We start from the raw sequence: 18,147 nt of genomic DNA, 5'->3' as shown, positions 1-18,147 counted from the left end.
AAGAGCGATTTTCTTCCAAAATACAATGTATGTTTTCTTCTCTAGCATATATGATGAGCATTATAATAATTTTGTATATTTGAATAAAATTAGTGTTTAAAATTAGTATGTCTTTAAAGAACTGCATATATCACACACTTGTTGTATGTAATTGTACTATACTTTCTCCTCAATTTCTCTATCAACAATAGAATTCATTAGAAATGAAGGAAACACACAAGGTTTGATATTCCTCTAACAGTCCAAAAACAAAAACATACTGATAGGTTAATTAGTTGCTGACAAAATCAGACCCTAGTGTGTATATCTGTGTTAGGTAATTTAGAGCGTAAGCTCCATTGGGGTGGTTACTGATGTGAACAGTTAAAATATATTCTCTGTACAGTACTGCATACTATTATGGCACTATATAAATTAACAAAAATAATAAATAGTAAAGTGACTGATAGGTAGTACTGCCATTTGTTTCCTCACTGGAAATAGAACCGGTTTGTGTATTTTATGCTATGCAAAGTAGCGTAAGTCCAATTATGCTATACTTGATAAGAAGTGATATCAAGTAATTCTATTTTCACTTCTTTTTTTAGGCTTGTATTATTTACATTTTCATAGGGAAATCTAATAATAGTTTTAAATAAATAATTTTGGACATTTGCAGGGTATCATAAATAATGTATTTAGTCCATTGGATGCAGCATAACAAACAAAATGGCAATAAGGGGCAAATATATTAAAATTTGACACCATAACAGGTGAGGTGATTGCTACGTAAAACATTTCAACCAAGGTTGAAGAACAATGCTTCAAGGATTCATACCGTTTAAACATAATTGCATATAATTGAAAATCATAAAGTATAATAACTTTATGCAAATCACAGAAACATTCCAGAAAACCTAAACTCTTATCTTAGAATGAAGCAAAAATTCTTCTGTCATGGACATCTGTGCTGTGAACGATGACGTTTTGCCTCGTTATTATATATATTATATATGAATATGGCGGGAAGATCAGATCCAAAACTGAACTGTTGCTCATCTCTAAAATAAATCAAATGTCTTCTAACAACAGCGCAAAGACATAAAAACCATTTTAAGTGGGAATGTTCACTTTATTTCCAAAATCCAAAGATGTCCATGCCTAAAGAACCATATTGTATGGGCTATTTATTCTAATTGTCATATTAAGCCCTAATGCAACATTTAATGCCTACATTGCCTGTTTAAATATTCTTAGTTATTTTTACATTTCAATTACCAGGCTAATTTTTTCACGTTAGCGAAGTTTGCAAAACCACAGAAATTTCTTTGATGGAAAAAGTTAATTCTTCTAATTATAGAAACACCACATATGTCTGAATTTACATAGAAACTGTGTTAATTTGATTGAGTGGCTAAGAACAAATTCAACGGATGATTGTTGGTGCAATTATGAAAATGCTGCTTGGAATATAAATATATAAAAATGTGATAATTATATCTGTGCCTTACCTTCCATTTAATCTGGATTTTTTCTCAGATGATTTAAACAGTTAAAATGTTATGCAGAAGTTACATGGTGGTGTAAAGAAATGTTATCGCAACAAGTACCTCATTTTAGGGGACTCTTAAGATGAATGAAACCTTTATATACTGTAGTATTTGGAACAAAAAAATGTAAATCTTTACAATGCCTATAATGATAAGTATGTATGGCCTCATAGATTCCGCTCCACTAAACAGCCAAAGTATAAGAGCATAATAAATAAAACTTAATTACAAAAAGGGCAATATCCAGCTAAAATTAAACATATACAATATAATGCATGAGTACAACTAAGGTTAATTTCAATTACAAGAAAATGAGTAGCGGAATAACAAAATATGTTGTGGAGGCAGAAAGTTACAAAACAACTCTGTGGGGTAACACTTAACAGGAACAGACAATTTAAGCTATCAGTCAAGAGTCATAGCGATATAGGACAAAATGGACACTACTTGTGAGAGCTTACAATCTAGAGAGAGGGAAGAGAACCAGTATTAACATACTCTTTGAGGCAAATATGAATGCTGATGGAGAGAGAAGAGGAAGGAGCAAGTGGTAGGAGGTAAGTAGGTGGACTGTAGGAAATTGAGAAACAGTAGGTTTTGATTTAGCATTTGAAGGCTTTAATTTTTGGAGATAATCTGGTGGGACAATTTCAGGAGTACCAAAGGTGGGGTTAGCATGGGAGAAATCTTGGAGGTAGAATGAGTGGAGATATTCAGTAAGGTAAAGAGGCAAAGGTAAAAGGCATGGGTTATATCTTATGATATGGTAGAGATTTAAGTGGTGGGTACATTGCAGATGCCTTTTTATGTGAGGATGATGAGCTTGAATTGGACAACCATCACTCTACAATGCACCAGGTTAATGCAGTTTCAAAAGGTATATGCCATAGCTAATGTTTCTTAACATCCCTGTATTTCAAAATAAGATGCTCTAGAAAAGAACATACTTAGCTTGCTTTTGCACACTATTTTTGTACTGTTATTGAATTCCCTTGACCCATTTGTCCCAGGACAAGGGATAATAAGTTCAGTATATGATTGTAAGCTTGCAAGCAGGGCCTTCCTACCTATATATCTGTCTGTTATTACCAAGTTTTGTTCTATTAATGATTACAATTGTAAAGCGCAACGGAATATGCTGCGCTATATAAGAAACTGTTAATAAATAAAATAAATAAATATGTGCAACTCTAATGTATAAATGTTATAGCCTGCAAGAAGCTGACATTGTCGCTTTTCCAGTATGTCTGCCCAATGTTTTAAAGCATCAATCATTTAAAAGGCAAAAACTATATTTGCAAAGTGGATACTGCACTAAAACCTGTTTATAAATACTAATGTAAATTCATCTAAATATATACTATACAACACCTCCATTTCTCCGTACAACTATTCTATTTTAATGGCTTGTGATATTGTGGCACAAGTACAGTATGTCCATTGCCTTCTATTGCAGCACATCGGCTATACTCTAGAAGAGGGTGCCTGCTAATTCATTGTAAGTTAAATGAAACATTGGCCCTGATTCAGAGCCAGATGCTCTGACAAAGTGCTCGCTCTGAATCAGGGCTGGTTTTTTTTTTTTTTTTTTTAGAAAGACCTCCTGGCCGCTCGCACAGCTGTGGGTGACCACCCACAGCTACAGCGAGTGGCCATGATGATGGTCGCGATGGTCAAGACCATCGCGGCCGTCGGGCTTGCGACGAGACCCTTGTGGTAGGGTCTCGTGGCCACAAGCCCCAGAGAGATTTCAGCTCTAACAGAGCCGGCATCTCTCTACTGTCATCACTCGTGATGTCAGTGGGGTCGCCCCCAAATGACAGGCGTTCTCATTCGAATGCCTCCATTTGTGCAGCCACCCCTCCGGCCCGCCCACCAAAGGGGGTGAGCTGTCACTCAACATCGACAGCTCACCCCCTTTGGTGCGAGACCTGGAGTGACGGAGTGCCCGTCGCTATCTGGGTCTCGTGCATGCACCACGATGGAGCCGGCTCCGTAGTGCGCATGCACTCTGGGCCACCATTGACCCGGTTGTGCGCGCTCAGCGCTTGCGACCGGGTCTAAATCAGGCCCACTGTTCACTAGCTAGCCTCCATGATACTTTCCTCTGCCACAATAGCTGTGACAAATGAGACTTCATAGCTTTTTATTATTCAAATTAAATTCTTAATGTATTTGGTAGTCTGTGACACATCTAACAGCAGACATAGTCAGTGCTATTAATTGTCCTTTTAAACCGATCTGAACAAATGTAAACAGTGAAATGCATAGTTATTACTTTTAATTGGCATGCTTTACAATGCACATGGCTTGAAAAAAAACAAGATATATCCATCTGGATTCATTTTGTAAGGTTTTGATAATTAACTTGAGATGATGACATTTCATATTCTAAAAGTAAAAGCACAAAGTGAAAATAGTATGCATGGATTTGAATGTAATTGTTTTTTTAAAGTGAGACTATTTTCATATTAACTACAAATTAGAAATATGTTCAGAGGCAGTAAAATGTTTAGAAATAATAATGAAAAGCTAAGTATTCATAACTCTGAATTAAACCATTGTCTCTAATTGTCAAATATATTTTTAGTTAATTACCTTTATTGGGTAGTTATAGTCATTATATAACCATGAATTTATATACTTACAAAGAATGCAGTCACTGTTTAATTGTTACACCAAAGCAACTACATACAATGAAAGTTGGGAATTTCTTATACATTCTGGCATGATATAGTAAACGTTTTATTGTAAACATTTTTTTTATTGAATAATACCATTTTGAACATTAATTACACGACGCTGTAACACAGAGCAAGATACAGTATCCCAACAGCCCACAATAATTGGGTAACATGATATGAAGTCCAGCATTTTCAATATTTATAGAATTAGCAAATATAATTTGTGGTAGTGTATAATCTCAAAATGTCTACCATCAGTCATCACTGAGACTAATCAGAACATTGCCCATCCAAGGAGAGAAGTGCAGTCAACTTTATCCGATGATTTTAGACAGCAAGCATTGGATCTACAACAAGTGCTCTGATGTTACACCAAGTAGTAAGGCATAAACTTCTGTAAATACTTCTTTGCATAGTGAGAGGTAATGCTCCTATGTAGCTCTCACAGACCTTGAAAAAAGACTCCACTCATTTTTCCTTTCTAAACAGAGCTTTCACCCAGTTCATCCTAAATAAATGGTTTCTTGTCTCTTCAAAAATCAAAAATATAAGTTGGACAGGGTGGATATAATTCTGCAGGATGTTTTTTGTCACTGCCGAGCTAAGTGCCAGGCATTGAAAAAACCCCTAGTGACTCTTTGAGATGTTGTTGGGATTCCATAAATCACTAATTCTGGGTGAATGGGACATAGTTAATTAAGGAACTCTCTGCCGCATGATTTACCTCTAATTGAAATCTCCTATTCAATGGGCATCTTCAGCAATATAAGTCAGCTTCCACCTATTAACATTTTGTATGTATGAGATATATTTAAACCCATTACAAATTGTTTGTGTGGAGAGAGGTAAATTCTATGGAATATAAAAAAAAGTTTCTGATACATACTCGCAGTTAAGACCCTTTTAACTAGAGATGAGCAACGGACCATTTTTGCTGATTTTGGTTCTAACTCATCAGCTGGTTTTGGTTTTGTCAAACCACCGTGACTGATTTGGCTTTGGATTTTTTCCAAAAATTTACAAAAAAACTAAAATCACAGAATTTGAGCCTTTTTTGTTCCTAGAGTATTATTAATATCAATACCATTCATTTTCATTAGTTTCCAGTCAATTTTGACCTCCTCACAATATTGTTTCATCCAGTTGCAGCGAGCTAGCTTGCTGACTAAGCTAAGTGACAGCAAAGGGCGGCACAAACAAGTGGCAGTTCAACTTCCAACATGACACATCAGGAAACATATGTTTGCATTAATCAAGAGGCCTGAGGGATATGGAGTATGTATATAGTTAAAGGCAGGGAAAGGAAGGAATGACTAGTTTGTAAATGTAATTACATTTTTTATTCCAAATCAAATGTATGAGGGAGGAGGGGAAAGCATGGGTGAACAACTTGTTCCATGTTTTGCCTACAAAATCAACTAGGTGGTTCAGATTTTTTTTTAAATTATAGGGGCATGCAGGAAATGCTGTCTGTGCCATAATCATTTCTGAACATTTTCAGCATTCATCAACTGCATGTTGAAGATTTCAGCAGCTGTGGCAGTTCAACTTCCAACATGGCACATTTAGGAAACAGAGTGGCAGTAATTTTTCATTAAGGAAGAGCTGGGGCAGTGGCCTAAGAGATGTAGAGTATGTGTGTAGTGGAAGACAGGGAAAGAAAGGATTAATTTATTGTTAAATTTAATTTTATCTTTTTATTCCAAAATGAGGAGAGAGATCCAACAGGTTCTGAGCACCGGCTGGGGTTTTCCCATCAGGGTCAGATTCAATATTAAGGCAAAATGTTATCATCCCGGCATTTGATTTCACAGGTTTTGGATTTTATATAAGTCCCTCTATCAATTATTCAGGTGCCATTTCACACAGGACCATCAGAAGGAGAATGTCACAAGCCGTTCATGCGAACACTGGGGGACCATTCGCTGAACTCCTCCAATCAGCTGTCCCTGCTCTATTCTGGATTTTTTTCCTGTGGCTATTTCCTTCTGGTGCGAACGCTGCTCCAATGCTGGTGATAGCATTTCACATGTTTCAGGTTCTGGCATAGTCTCCTGTTTTCCAGTCGAGTACCCAATTCTCTTGTTTGCCTTGTTACTTCCTGCTGTTTGTGTCATCTAGGTGGCATGGTCTGCATAATTTTAGATCTAGTACAACTCTTACTTTACATATTATAATGATTTTTCATTCTCTACAGTAACCTGTATGATTGTTATAGGGCTGTGGTATGTGCTTAGTGCCTTTTCTCTTTAAAAACATGGGATGTGTTGGAATTCACCCAGTTGTAATGCTCTCACAATATTGGTGGCATTGTCAGAAGAAGTAGCACCTATTATCATGTTTAATATTAGGATGTGCAGCCCAGCCCCTCCCATTTCCGGCATTGTCAGAAGTCACAACTCCTGAAAAGAGTCCAAATGGGGTAAGCCATTTTGCTATGACAAACCTTAGCTAGTAGCCTGCCTCTGAATGAGCTGGCATTGTTTGTTAGATACTGCTGCCAAATATGAATCACCCACCCAGTGAGCTGTCACAGTCATGTAATCTTTAGTTTGCCCATTACCACTTGTCCACAGCTGTGGTTAGGTGGACAGTGGCATTTTGTAGGCCAATATTTTTTTTAACATCCTGGTACAGAAGAGGAATGGCTCTTCAGGTAAAATAGAACCAAAATGCAATTTGATACAGGGGACAAAGGACCTCAGTTAACTGTGTAAAACCCACTGCATTAATGGCAGATATTGGATGCAGATTTAATACTAGCATAGCTATAATGGCATCAATGATCCACTGTGTGACTGGGTGTGTCATACTTGCTTCCCCTTGCAAATGATTGTTTCACCAGTCAGATTCTTTTTTAAAATAGTAGTCTCCTTGGTCCCCTTCTTGGATGAAGATACATCCACAGCAGCAGTAGGTCTAGCATTGAAGTATTCTTCTCATGAATCCTGGATAAGGGAGGAGTCAACTAACCTTAACAAATTGGATGCAGGACTATCTCTGATCATTACTGTGGATATTGAGGATGAAGGTGTTGGTGAAAGAGATTGCAGATGCTGGGATCTAGTTGAACTTGAGAGAAGGGAGCTAGCTTATGTTGGACTGCTTATTATAATTTTTTTTAGCACCAGTTTGAGTTTCTGAAAATTTTTCATTAGTTCGCTGCAAATGATGTAACAGGGAGGAGGTTCCTAGATGGTTAACATCCTTACCTCTACTTACTGTGGTTTTACAAAAGCTACAGATGGCTTGACAATTGTTGTCAGGATTTTGATAAAAATTGGTGCATTTGCTGGTCCTATGCCCTGCTATGACAATAGTCTTCCTCTTATTATGGCCAAGAGCTGCTTCCACTGGTGCCTGATTTACACAAACAACGATCTCATCCTCAACATCCTCATTAGCACCATTGTTAGCTACACAAATATCCACCTCTTCCTGTTGCACTTCCTCGGTGGCATACTCAATTTCTATGTCATCAGCTATATGTGTGCTGCTCATACCTACAATTGCAGAGGGAGCAGAAATAGTGTAGCTTCTCTGCAAGTACAACAGTATCAGAAAGGTCAGAATCACACATAGCACTCGTGGACACACTTAGACTCTCCTCAGGAATTTGTGACATTTCAGTTTCTGAACGCACATTTTGTTTTACTGACTTAGTGGTTTTCATTTTTTTATACTTCTTCTACAGTCTGAGTGAAAAGGTAGTGCATCATCACGAGAGGCAAAGGAAGATGCCTCACTGACACTTGCAGAACCATCACTCATAAATGAAGGCCAAGGTCTTTCTTTGTCGCTGTGTGTGGTAAATGGCATGTTGGCAATTTTATGTTTTTCTGCACCACACTTTCCCTTTATTAGATTTTTTTTTCTTTAGCACTATATATTGTTTTTTTTTTAGATGCCCTGACTTACACCTTCTATGCCCTTTAGAATTGGCTTTAGTAGATGACATTGAAGGACTAGCATCTTCATCATGACTGGTGGCAGCAGCTGCAGAGACAGTATTTGGTTGCTCTTCTCTAAACTGAATGTTATCCATTTTTACATTTGCAAATCACTGAGTGGCTTGTATATGCACATGAACAAAGCACACTAGGGTAAAGCGCACCAAACAGTTCAAACAATAGAATATAACAATATATATATATATTTTTTTTTTTTTGAGGTCACAGCTCAATTCAAACTGAGTGGAGTCACAGGGCTTATACTGTATATGACTTATGAACAAAGTGCAGTAGGGTAAAACACACCAAACAGAATTTAACTATGTATTTTTTTATTTTGATTTTTTGAGGTTGCAGCTCATTTCAAACCGTGTGGAGACACAAGGCTTATATATGAACATGAACAAAGTGCATTGGGGTAAAGCACACCAAACAGTACAAACGATATAATTTAACTAAATAATTTTTTGATATTTTGAGGTTGCAGCTCAATTCAAACTGTGTGGAGTCACAAGACTTATATATGAACATAAACAAATTACACTAGGGTAAAGCACACCAAACAGTACAAACAATAGAATGTAACTGTCACACGCCACCCTGGAGACCCCAGAATCAGACCCCGTCACCTACCTTTGCGGGTGCTGACCCACGCTGTCTTCTGGCTCCCGCACTGTGCGCTGCTTCCCTCTCTCTCTGGCCGGTCTCCGCTGTCCTCTGGAAGGTCCCACTGCTCTGCTGCTCCCACGTTGGCTCCTGCTGGTCGCTGGTCCCCGCTGACTTCTTCTGAGAAGTGCTGTCCTCCGGTCCATGGGCGAGGCCATCTTGGATTGCCCATGTGACACGCTACCACCAATGAGGAGTCTTCTCCTTCTCTCTCAGCCTGTCAGCTGCCAGCATCCACTATATAAGGTTCCCCAATGCTGACACAAGATGCCAGTGCAACTAGTTTCCTAGTGAGCTTTCCCACTGTGCTCCAGCTGCTCCACGTAGCTTCCCAGCTACCGACGTCTACCCACGGCTATCCAGCCACTCCACAAAGCCACCCAGCTACCAACGTCTACCCACGGCTATCCAGCCGCTCCACGTAGCCACCCAGCTACCAACATCTACCCACGGCTATCCAGCCGCTCCACGTAGCCGCCCAGCTACCAACGTCTACCCACGGCTATCCAGCTACTCCACGTAGCCACCCAGCTACCAACATCTACCCACGGCTATCCAGCCGCTCCACGTAGCTACCCAGCTACCAACGTCTATCCATGGCTATCCAGCCACTCCACGTAGCTACCCAGCTACCAACGTCTACCCACGACTATCCAGCCGCTCCATGTAGCCACCCAGCTACCAACGTCTACCCACGGCTATCCAGCCGCTCCACGTAGTCACCCAGCTAGCAACATCTACCCACGGCTATCCAGCTGCTCCACGTAGCTTCTCAGCTCCTAACGTCCACACAAGGCTTTCCAGTCTTTCCAAGTGGCTGCCAAGCTACCACACCACTTCTAGCAGTACTCAAATTCCCTATTAGTTCACTGCTTCCTCTCATACGGAGGAACTTTATTAAACCAAGTCTCCTCCTGTGGGCGTCTGCGCCAAGTGATACAGGTCCAAGGCCCAGTCCGGGAACACAGTCTTTAAATCCCACAATTGTGACAGTTTGCACTGGCCAGATGGACTCGGCAAGTGGTCAAGGATCTGGGGTAGATCCCTCGCAGGATGTACTATCTCAACTATCTCATCTGGAAAGACAGGAGACCTCTCATCAGTACTTATTGGTTCATCCCACTCCCGCTGGCTCCCAAGCCACCTCTCCTCCTGTGGTGTCACCTGCTCCCCCGCTTCTACCTCCTGCTCGTCTTCAGCTTTCCCTTCCGAGCAAGTTCGATGGCAACCCCAAATTTTGCAGGGGTTTTTTAAACCAATGCGAAATCTAGTTCGAGCTACAATCTGCCAATTTTCCAACAGTCAGAACCAGGGTGGCATATATCATCTCTCTGCTCTCTGGCCAAGCACTCGACTGGGTCTCGCCCCTTTGGGAGAAATCAGATCCTTTGCTCTCCAACTACCCTGAATTTATTTCCACATTTCGCAAGATCTTTGATGAACCTGGAAGAACCACTTCCTCATCAGCTGATATTCTATGCCTCCATCAGGGTAGCAGGACCATCGGTCAATATGTAGTCCAGTTCCAAACTCTGGCCTCAGAACTCAATTGGAACGAGGACGCTCGCATGGCTGCCTTTTGGAGTGGTCTTTCAGAAAGACTCAAAGATGACCTAGCTTCCCGTGACCTTCCAATCAATTTGGATGATTTAATTTCCCTTTGCAACAAGGTGGATCTTCGTCACAGGGAGCGTGCCTTGGAAAGAGGCAAACTTGACCGCGGAAGGCCATGTCCAGCTTCCCGTTTACCCTCTCCTCCTATGGGCAAAGAACCTATGCAGGTCAACTGCTCTCGTCTATCATCTGAGGAACGACAGAAAAGGCAGAGACAGAACCTCTGTATGTACTGCGGATCTCCTCAACACTTAGTTAGATCCTGTCCCATCCGTCCAATTCGTCCAGGAAATGCCTCCTCCTAACTTATGACAGAGAGGTTAAGTTAGGAGTTGCCATTGAATCACATAGGAAGTCTGATTCCACCATCCAGGCTCTCTTAAAGCTTCCCCGAGGTTCCATAGCTCTTCTGGATTCTGGAGCAGCAGAGAACTTTGTCACTATGGACTTTGCCCAGAAACATCAAATCCCCATGGAAGCGTTGCCTCGGATCATCACTTTAACCGCCATCAATGGTAGTCGCATTACTAGTGGAACCATCACCCATCATACAGCACCACTTAGACTTACCATTGGGGTGCTCCATACCAAACAACTGTCCTTCCTAGTAATTCCCAAAGCCTCTCATTATTTAGTCCTTGGACTACCCTGGCTACAGAGACATTCACCACAAATTGATTGGACCACCCTGCAAATAACCTCTTGGGGTTCCAATTGCTTCAAAGGCTGCCTTCAGCGGGTAGTACCTGTCCGATCTTCTGTCATACAGGATTCTACAGACCTGCCCAAAGCTTATGGTGGGTTTTTGGATGTCTTCAGCAAACAGAGTGCAGACCTATTACCTCCCCATTGTGATTGGGACTGCCCCATAGATCTGATTCCCGGGAAGAATCCTCCTAGAGGCCGAACCTACCCTCTATCTCTCCCTGAGACTCAAGCTTTGTCGGAGTACATTAAAGAGAACTTAAGTAAAGGCTTCATTCGACCCTCCACGTCTCCAGCCGGGGCTGGATTTTTCTTCGTAAAAAAGAAAGACGGTGGGCTGCCGGGGTCTTAATGAAATAACTATTAAGAATCGCTACCCTCTACCTCTCATAACAGAGTTGTTTGATAGAGTCAAGGGAGCCACAGTTTTTACCAAACTCGACCTAAGAGGGGCCTATAATTTAATTCGTATCCATCCAGGCGATGAATGGAAAACGGCATTCAACACCAGGGATGGGCCCTACGAATATCTCGTTATGCCCTTCGGCCTCTGTAATGCTCCAGCCGTCTTCCAGTTTTTCGTCAACAAAATCTTCCGTGATCTTTTGTACAAGAGTGTGGTCGTGTACTTGGACGACATTTTGATTTTTTCTCAAGACCTCCAAACTCATCGAGACCAGGTGAAGGAAGTCCTTCTGAGATTGCGGTCCAATCAACTTTTTTGCAAATTAGAGAAGTGTCTGTTTCAAGTGTACCATTCCTGGGGTACATCATCTCCGGAACAGGCCTTCAAATGGATTCCTCAAAACTACAAGCCATTCTTGATTGGTCTCTTCCTTCTTCCTTAAAATCCATACAAAGGTTCCTAGGATTCACCAATTATTATCGCAAGTTTGTGAAAGGTTTTTCAACACTGGTAGCTCCTATTACAGCTCTTACCCGTAAGGGAGCAGATCCAACTAAGTGGCCCGTCGAAGCTACCTCTGCATTTCAACTCCTTAAGCAAGCCTTCATCTCCGCTCCCATCTTAAAGCAATCGGATTCCACCCGGCCATTTATCCTGGAGGTGGATGCATCCTCCGAAGATGTTGGTGCTGTGCTTTCCCAGTGGTTTGAAGATGAAAAACTTCATCCCTGTGGTTTCTTTTCCCAGAAGTTTTTGCCTGCAGAAAAAAACTACACCATCGGGGATCAAGAGTTACTCGCCATGAAACTAGCCCTCAAAGAATGGCAATTTCTTCTAGAAGGAGCCCATTACCCCATTAACATTTTCACAGACCACAAGAACCTGCTTTATCTTAAATCCGCAAATTGCCTGAACCCTCGTCAAGCCCGGTGGGCAATGTTTTTCTCCAGGTTTAACTTCAAACTCTCCTATCGCCCTGGCTCACAAAACCTCAAAGCCGACGCACTCTCCTGTTCCATGACAAGCGACCCTGATCTACCCATGGAACAGCCCCAACCAATCCTGAATCCAGCTTTCTTCACCTCCACCAAATTATCTTCTATATCCCCGGTTGGGAAGACCTTCATCGCTCCAGAACTCTGCAAGAAGTTGCTGCATTGGGCCCATGCTTCCTGGTTCTCTGGACACTTGGGTATGGATAAAACCCTTGAATTCATCCAGCGGTCCTATTGGTGGCCTTCGATGAAAAAGGACGTCAGGTCTTATGTATCGTCATGCATCAAATGTGCTCAACACAAAATACCTCGGCGGGTTCCACACGGTCAACTCCAGCCTCTAGCAATTCCATCTAAGCCATGGACTCACCTCTCTATGGAATTCATCTCTGAGCTTCCTCCATCTTGGGGCCACAACACCATTTGGGTTATCGTGGATCGCTTTTCTAAAATGGCTCATTTTGTACCTCTTACTGGACTCCCATCTGCACCTCTACTCGCCCAGAGTTTTATAAAAGAGATCTTCAAGCTCCACGGCCTTCCTCAAGAGATCATCTCAGACAGGGGAGTACAGTTCGTAGTGAAGTTCTGGAGGTCACTCTGCTCAGCCCTTCAAATTAAACAAAAATTTTCTACCGCTTATCACCCCCAGACCAATGGTCAGACCAAAAGGGTCAATCAAGACCTGGAACAATTCCTGCGCACTTTTGTCTCCTCCTCTCAAGATTACTGGATTGACCTTCTTCCTTTTGCTGAATTTGCTCACAATAATCATTATCACATGTCCACCAACTCAACTCCTTTTTTTTACAGTTTTTGGTCATCATCCTCGAGTGCCAAATTTTCCTCTTCTTCCAACATTAGATGTGCCCGCGGCCAAGATGTCTCTTCAACAGTTCTCCAACATCTGGGAAAAGGTTCGTTCCTCTCTGACTAAAACCTCAGCCCAGTACAAGAGATTTTTTGACCGCCAAAGACGAGTGGTTCCCAATTTCCAACCTGGGGATATGGTCTGGCTCTCTTCCCGAAACCTAAGACTCCGAGTTCCCTCAATGAAATTTGCCCCGCGGTACATTGGTCCATTCCCAATCGTCAAAGTCTTGAATCCTGTGGCCTACAAACTAAAACTTCCTCCATTTCTTCACATTCCAAGTTCTTTCCATATTTCTCTTCTAAAACCACTGGTCTTAAACCAATTTCAGAAGGTCCTTCCTAAAGCTTCTAGTGTTCAAACACAACAAGGAGGGGAGTTCGAAGTTGACAGAATCTTAGATTCCCGTTGTCGATACAATCATCTTCAATACCTCATCGACTGGAAAAATTATGGTCCGGAAGAACAAATCTGGATAAATGCCTCCGATGTCCATGCGCCCTGTCTGGTCAAGGCGTTCCTTATGAAATTTCCTCATAAACCAAGGAAGTGTCCGGTGGCCACTCATGAAGAAGGGGGTACTGTCACATGCCACCCTGGAGACCCCAGAATCAGACCCCGTCACCTATCTTTGCGGGTGCTGACCCATGCTGTCTTCCAGTTCCCACACTGTGCACTGCTTCCCTCTCTCTCTGGCCAGTCTCCACTGTCCTCTGGAAGGTCCCGCTGCTCTGCTGTTCCCACGCTGGCTCCTGCTGGTCGCTGGTCCCCGCTGACTTCTTCTGAGAAGCGCTGTCCTCCGGTCCATGGGCGAGGCCATCTTGGATTGCCCATGTGACACGCTACCACCAATGAGGAGTCTTCTCCTTCTCTCTCAGCCTGTCAGCTCCCAGCGTCAACTATATAAGGTTCCCCAATGCTGACACAAGTTGCCAGTGCAACTAGTTTCCTAGTGAGCTTTCCCACTGTGCTCCAGCCACTCCACGTAGCTTCCCAGCTAACGACATCTACCCACATCTATCCAGCTGCTCCACGTAGCCACCCAGCTACCAATGTTTATCCACTGCTATCCAGCCGCTCCACGTAGCCACCCAGCTACCAACATCTACCCACGGCTATCCAGCCGCTCCACGTAGCCACCCAGCTACCAACATCTACCCACGGCTATCCAGCCGCTCCATGTAGCCACCCAGCTATCAACGTCTACCCACGGCTATCCAGCCACTCCATGTAGCCACCCAGCTACAAACGTCTACCCATGGCTATCCAGCGACTCCACGTAGCCACCCAGCTACCAACGTCTACCCACGGCTATCCAGCCGCTCCACGTAGCCACCCAGCTACCAACGTCTACCCATGGCTATCCAGCCACTCCACGTAGCCACCCAGCTACCAACGTCTATCCACGGCTATCCAGCCCTCCATGTATCCACCCATCTACCAATGTCTACCCACGGCTATCCAGCCACTCCACGTAGCCACCCAGCTACCAATGTCTACCAACGGCTATCCAGCCGCTCCACGTAGCCACCCAGCTACCAACGTCTATCCATGGCTATCCAGCCGCTCCATGTAGCCAGCCAGCTACCAACATCTACCCATGGCTATCCAGCTGCTCCACATAGCCACCCAGCTACCAACATCTACCCACGGCTATCCAGCTGCTCCACGTAGTCACCCAGCTACCAACATCTACCCACGGCTATCCAGCCACTCCACGTAGCTTCTCAGCTCCTAACATCCACACAAGGCTATTCAGTCTTTCCAAGTGGCTTCCAAGCTACCACACCACTTCTAGTAGTACTCAAATTCCCTATTAGTTCACTGCTTCCTCTCATGCGGAGGAACTTTATTAAACCAAGTCTCTTCCTGCGGGCGTCTGCACCAAGTGATACAGGTAAAAGGCCCAGTCTGGGAACACAGTCTTTAAATCCCACGATTGTGACAGTAACTATATATTTTTTGAGGTCTCAGCTCAATTAAAACTGCATGGAGCCACAGGACTTATATATGCACATGAACAAATTGCACTAGGGTAAAGCGCACCAAACAGTACAAACAACAGAATGTAACTATATATTTTTTTCATTTTTTGAGGTCATAGCTCAATTCAAACTGAGTGGAGTAACATGGCTTATATTTGCTTGTGGACATCTTTAGATGAACACAGCACAGCCAATACAGCAGAGTACAGCACATCATACATCAGTGTTCCCCCCTATACACATTGACTAAGAGCAGCACTGCCACTTGTGAGTCTGGACACAGCACAGCCTTTACAGCATAGTACACTGCAGCATACAGCAGCATGCCTTACAGTGAAATGGTGCAGAATCATAGCTGCCACGCCTTTTATAGAATCCAAAACCCACAAGAATCCGATGCCGCAAGGATGACATTTTGCATCGAAGTAGAATCTGAGTCAGGCAGGAAGACCCGAGCCACCGTTTGGATTGACTCAGATGTCGGAAGTTTGGGTGGTTTGGATTGCATGCAATCCGAACCACTCATCTCTACTTTTAACCATGAAGACATGGACACATAGTGTTGTGACTGCAAATATGCCACTGGAAAGGATTAAAGTGTATCATACTGTATTTCTCCACTACATCAGTGAATGTGAGCAGTTGTTTCACATATTTAATAAGGTGATTCAATTAACTAATTCTCCCACCCTCCAATTTGTGAAAAGTTAGATCATGCTGTCCTGGAATTCCAAATTGTGGGCAAAAAGGAGATTAAATATTTATCGACATTAGGGATTAAGTAATCTGGAAAAATATGCCATAATTTCCAAATTGACCAAAACAGAGGATTGTCCCATAAATACTATGACAACTCTTGTTCATGTAAATATGAAAAACAAGTAATATTAATATTGCCTAAAAATTGAGACTCTAGGGAAATTTTGGCTTGTACAGTAGATCGGTCCCATGGAGACAGTCCTTTAATTTTATATATTCTACTGATCAGAGGTAGATTACCAATATCTTGAATTGTAGACATTTATCCCACTTATCAAGTATGTATTTATTATTTTTCTCAGTTTATGATAATCCACTACTAAGTTTTCTCTCTCTATGATGTCTTAATGAGAAGAATGTGTGCCAGAAATATGATCATTCACCAGATAAACTCAGTTTTAACTCACATATAAATCTATGGTATCAGAAGGTCAGTGGTGTCTCTAATAGGTTACCTCATTTATGCTTCTGATATGCATTTTAGAAATGGTGGCTAAGCCTGTGTACAGTACTTCCATGTCTCATAAATCTCCTGCAACTATCTGGACAGCATACAGCGGAATCACTACTCTGTTCTAACAAATAATGCAGCAACTACTATTAACAGTTTAGCTCCTCTGCACACAACAACTTTTTCATCCTCAGAAGTGACCAGTAGAGTTCAATATAAGGAAAATTGGAGAAAGCAGCTATTTTCCAGAACCACCAAGATTCAGCTAAATAGGATCAATTATTGTACTGGTTTGTGAAGCAAGATGACTTTATTTGTGGAGACACAGCCATTTGCATAAGCAGAGAGGATGACTGGGCTAATTGAAGGCCTTACTTCCTAGTGAAATATGAAGTAAGCACCCTGATGTGCCTCATTTTGCTAAGCAGTACCAAAACATTTTTTCCTTTTACAGAGTAAAATTATTGCAAGGAGATAAATGTGTTGAGCTGTTCATGGGTATCCCCACTCCACAAAAAGCATTGTATTCAGTTGTCAGAGAACAAGTTTTGTCATATGCTTATCATGAAACAAAACAGGCCTCATGCACAGTGCACTGTTAATAATAAAATAATAAAAAACATATAATAAAATAACTGAAAGGGTCCCCTCCTCAATAAAATCTTAACAAGTCATAGAACTAGAATCTGTGCTGTTTTCACTAAAATCAAACAAAAAGTAAATGCAATATTAAAATGAATAAAAGCCTCCCAAACCCTTGATCATCATTACAAATTTCTTACATCTTTCTTGATCATCATCCTTTTTGGTGCCAACACAGCCCAAAGTATTAAATATAAAGCACTCTGCACCATCATTCATACTTGCAAATGAACTAGAGGTGAGCGGGTTCAGATTTCTGAAATCCGAACTCCCCCGAGCCCCCCCGATCTGAGGCCGATCCGAGCCAGGCTCGACTTTTCCCACCTGACTCGGATCTGAAATCGAGGCAAAACGTCATCATCCCGCCTTCCGGGTCTCGCGGGTTTTGGATCCTATATAAGGTACCCGCGTCGGCGCCATTTTCTCACTCGGATGTGGACAGTGAAGAGGGAGGGTGGGAGTTAGGGCTGGCTGGGCTGTGTAGTGAAGTGTAGTGCAGAGTAGTGTTGTGCTGTGCTGTGCTGCGCTGTGCAGCTGTAGTCCACTACTTCAAAGTCCATAGGGGCTGGCTGTGTTGTGCTGTGCTGCTGTTGTTAAAAGGGGCTGTGTCCACTACTTCAAAGTCCATAGGGGCTGGCTGGACTGTGTTGTGCAGTCAGTTCTCCATAGGGGCTGTGTCCACTCCAAAGTCCTGTGCAGTGTCCCAGTCCTAAAGGGGTGCTGTAGTGTTGTCCAGGGGGTGCTCTGTCCATCAGGGGTGCTCCCCCCAAGTGCTAAAAAAATTATATATTTTCTGTGTTTGTGAATTGTGTGCGCAGTAGCTGCATGTGCATCAACAAAGTAGTGCCAAGCGTGCGCCTGTGTCATAACTGCCATCCTGTCTGCTACTG

Source organism: Taudactylus pleione, unplaced genomic scaffold, assembly GCF_031769625.1.
Source record: "Taudactylus pleione unplaced genomic scaffold, aTauple2 ptg000211l, whole genome shotgun sequence".
NCBI lineage: Eukaryota > Metazoa > Chordata > Amphibia > Anura > Myobatrachidae > Taudactylus > Taudactylus pleione.
The sequence above is the reverse complement of the archived record's forward strand: the minus strand, read 5'-3'. Positions refer to the sequence as shown.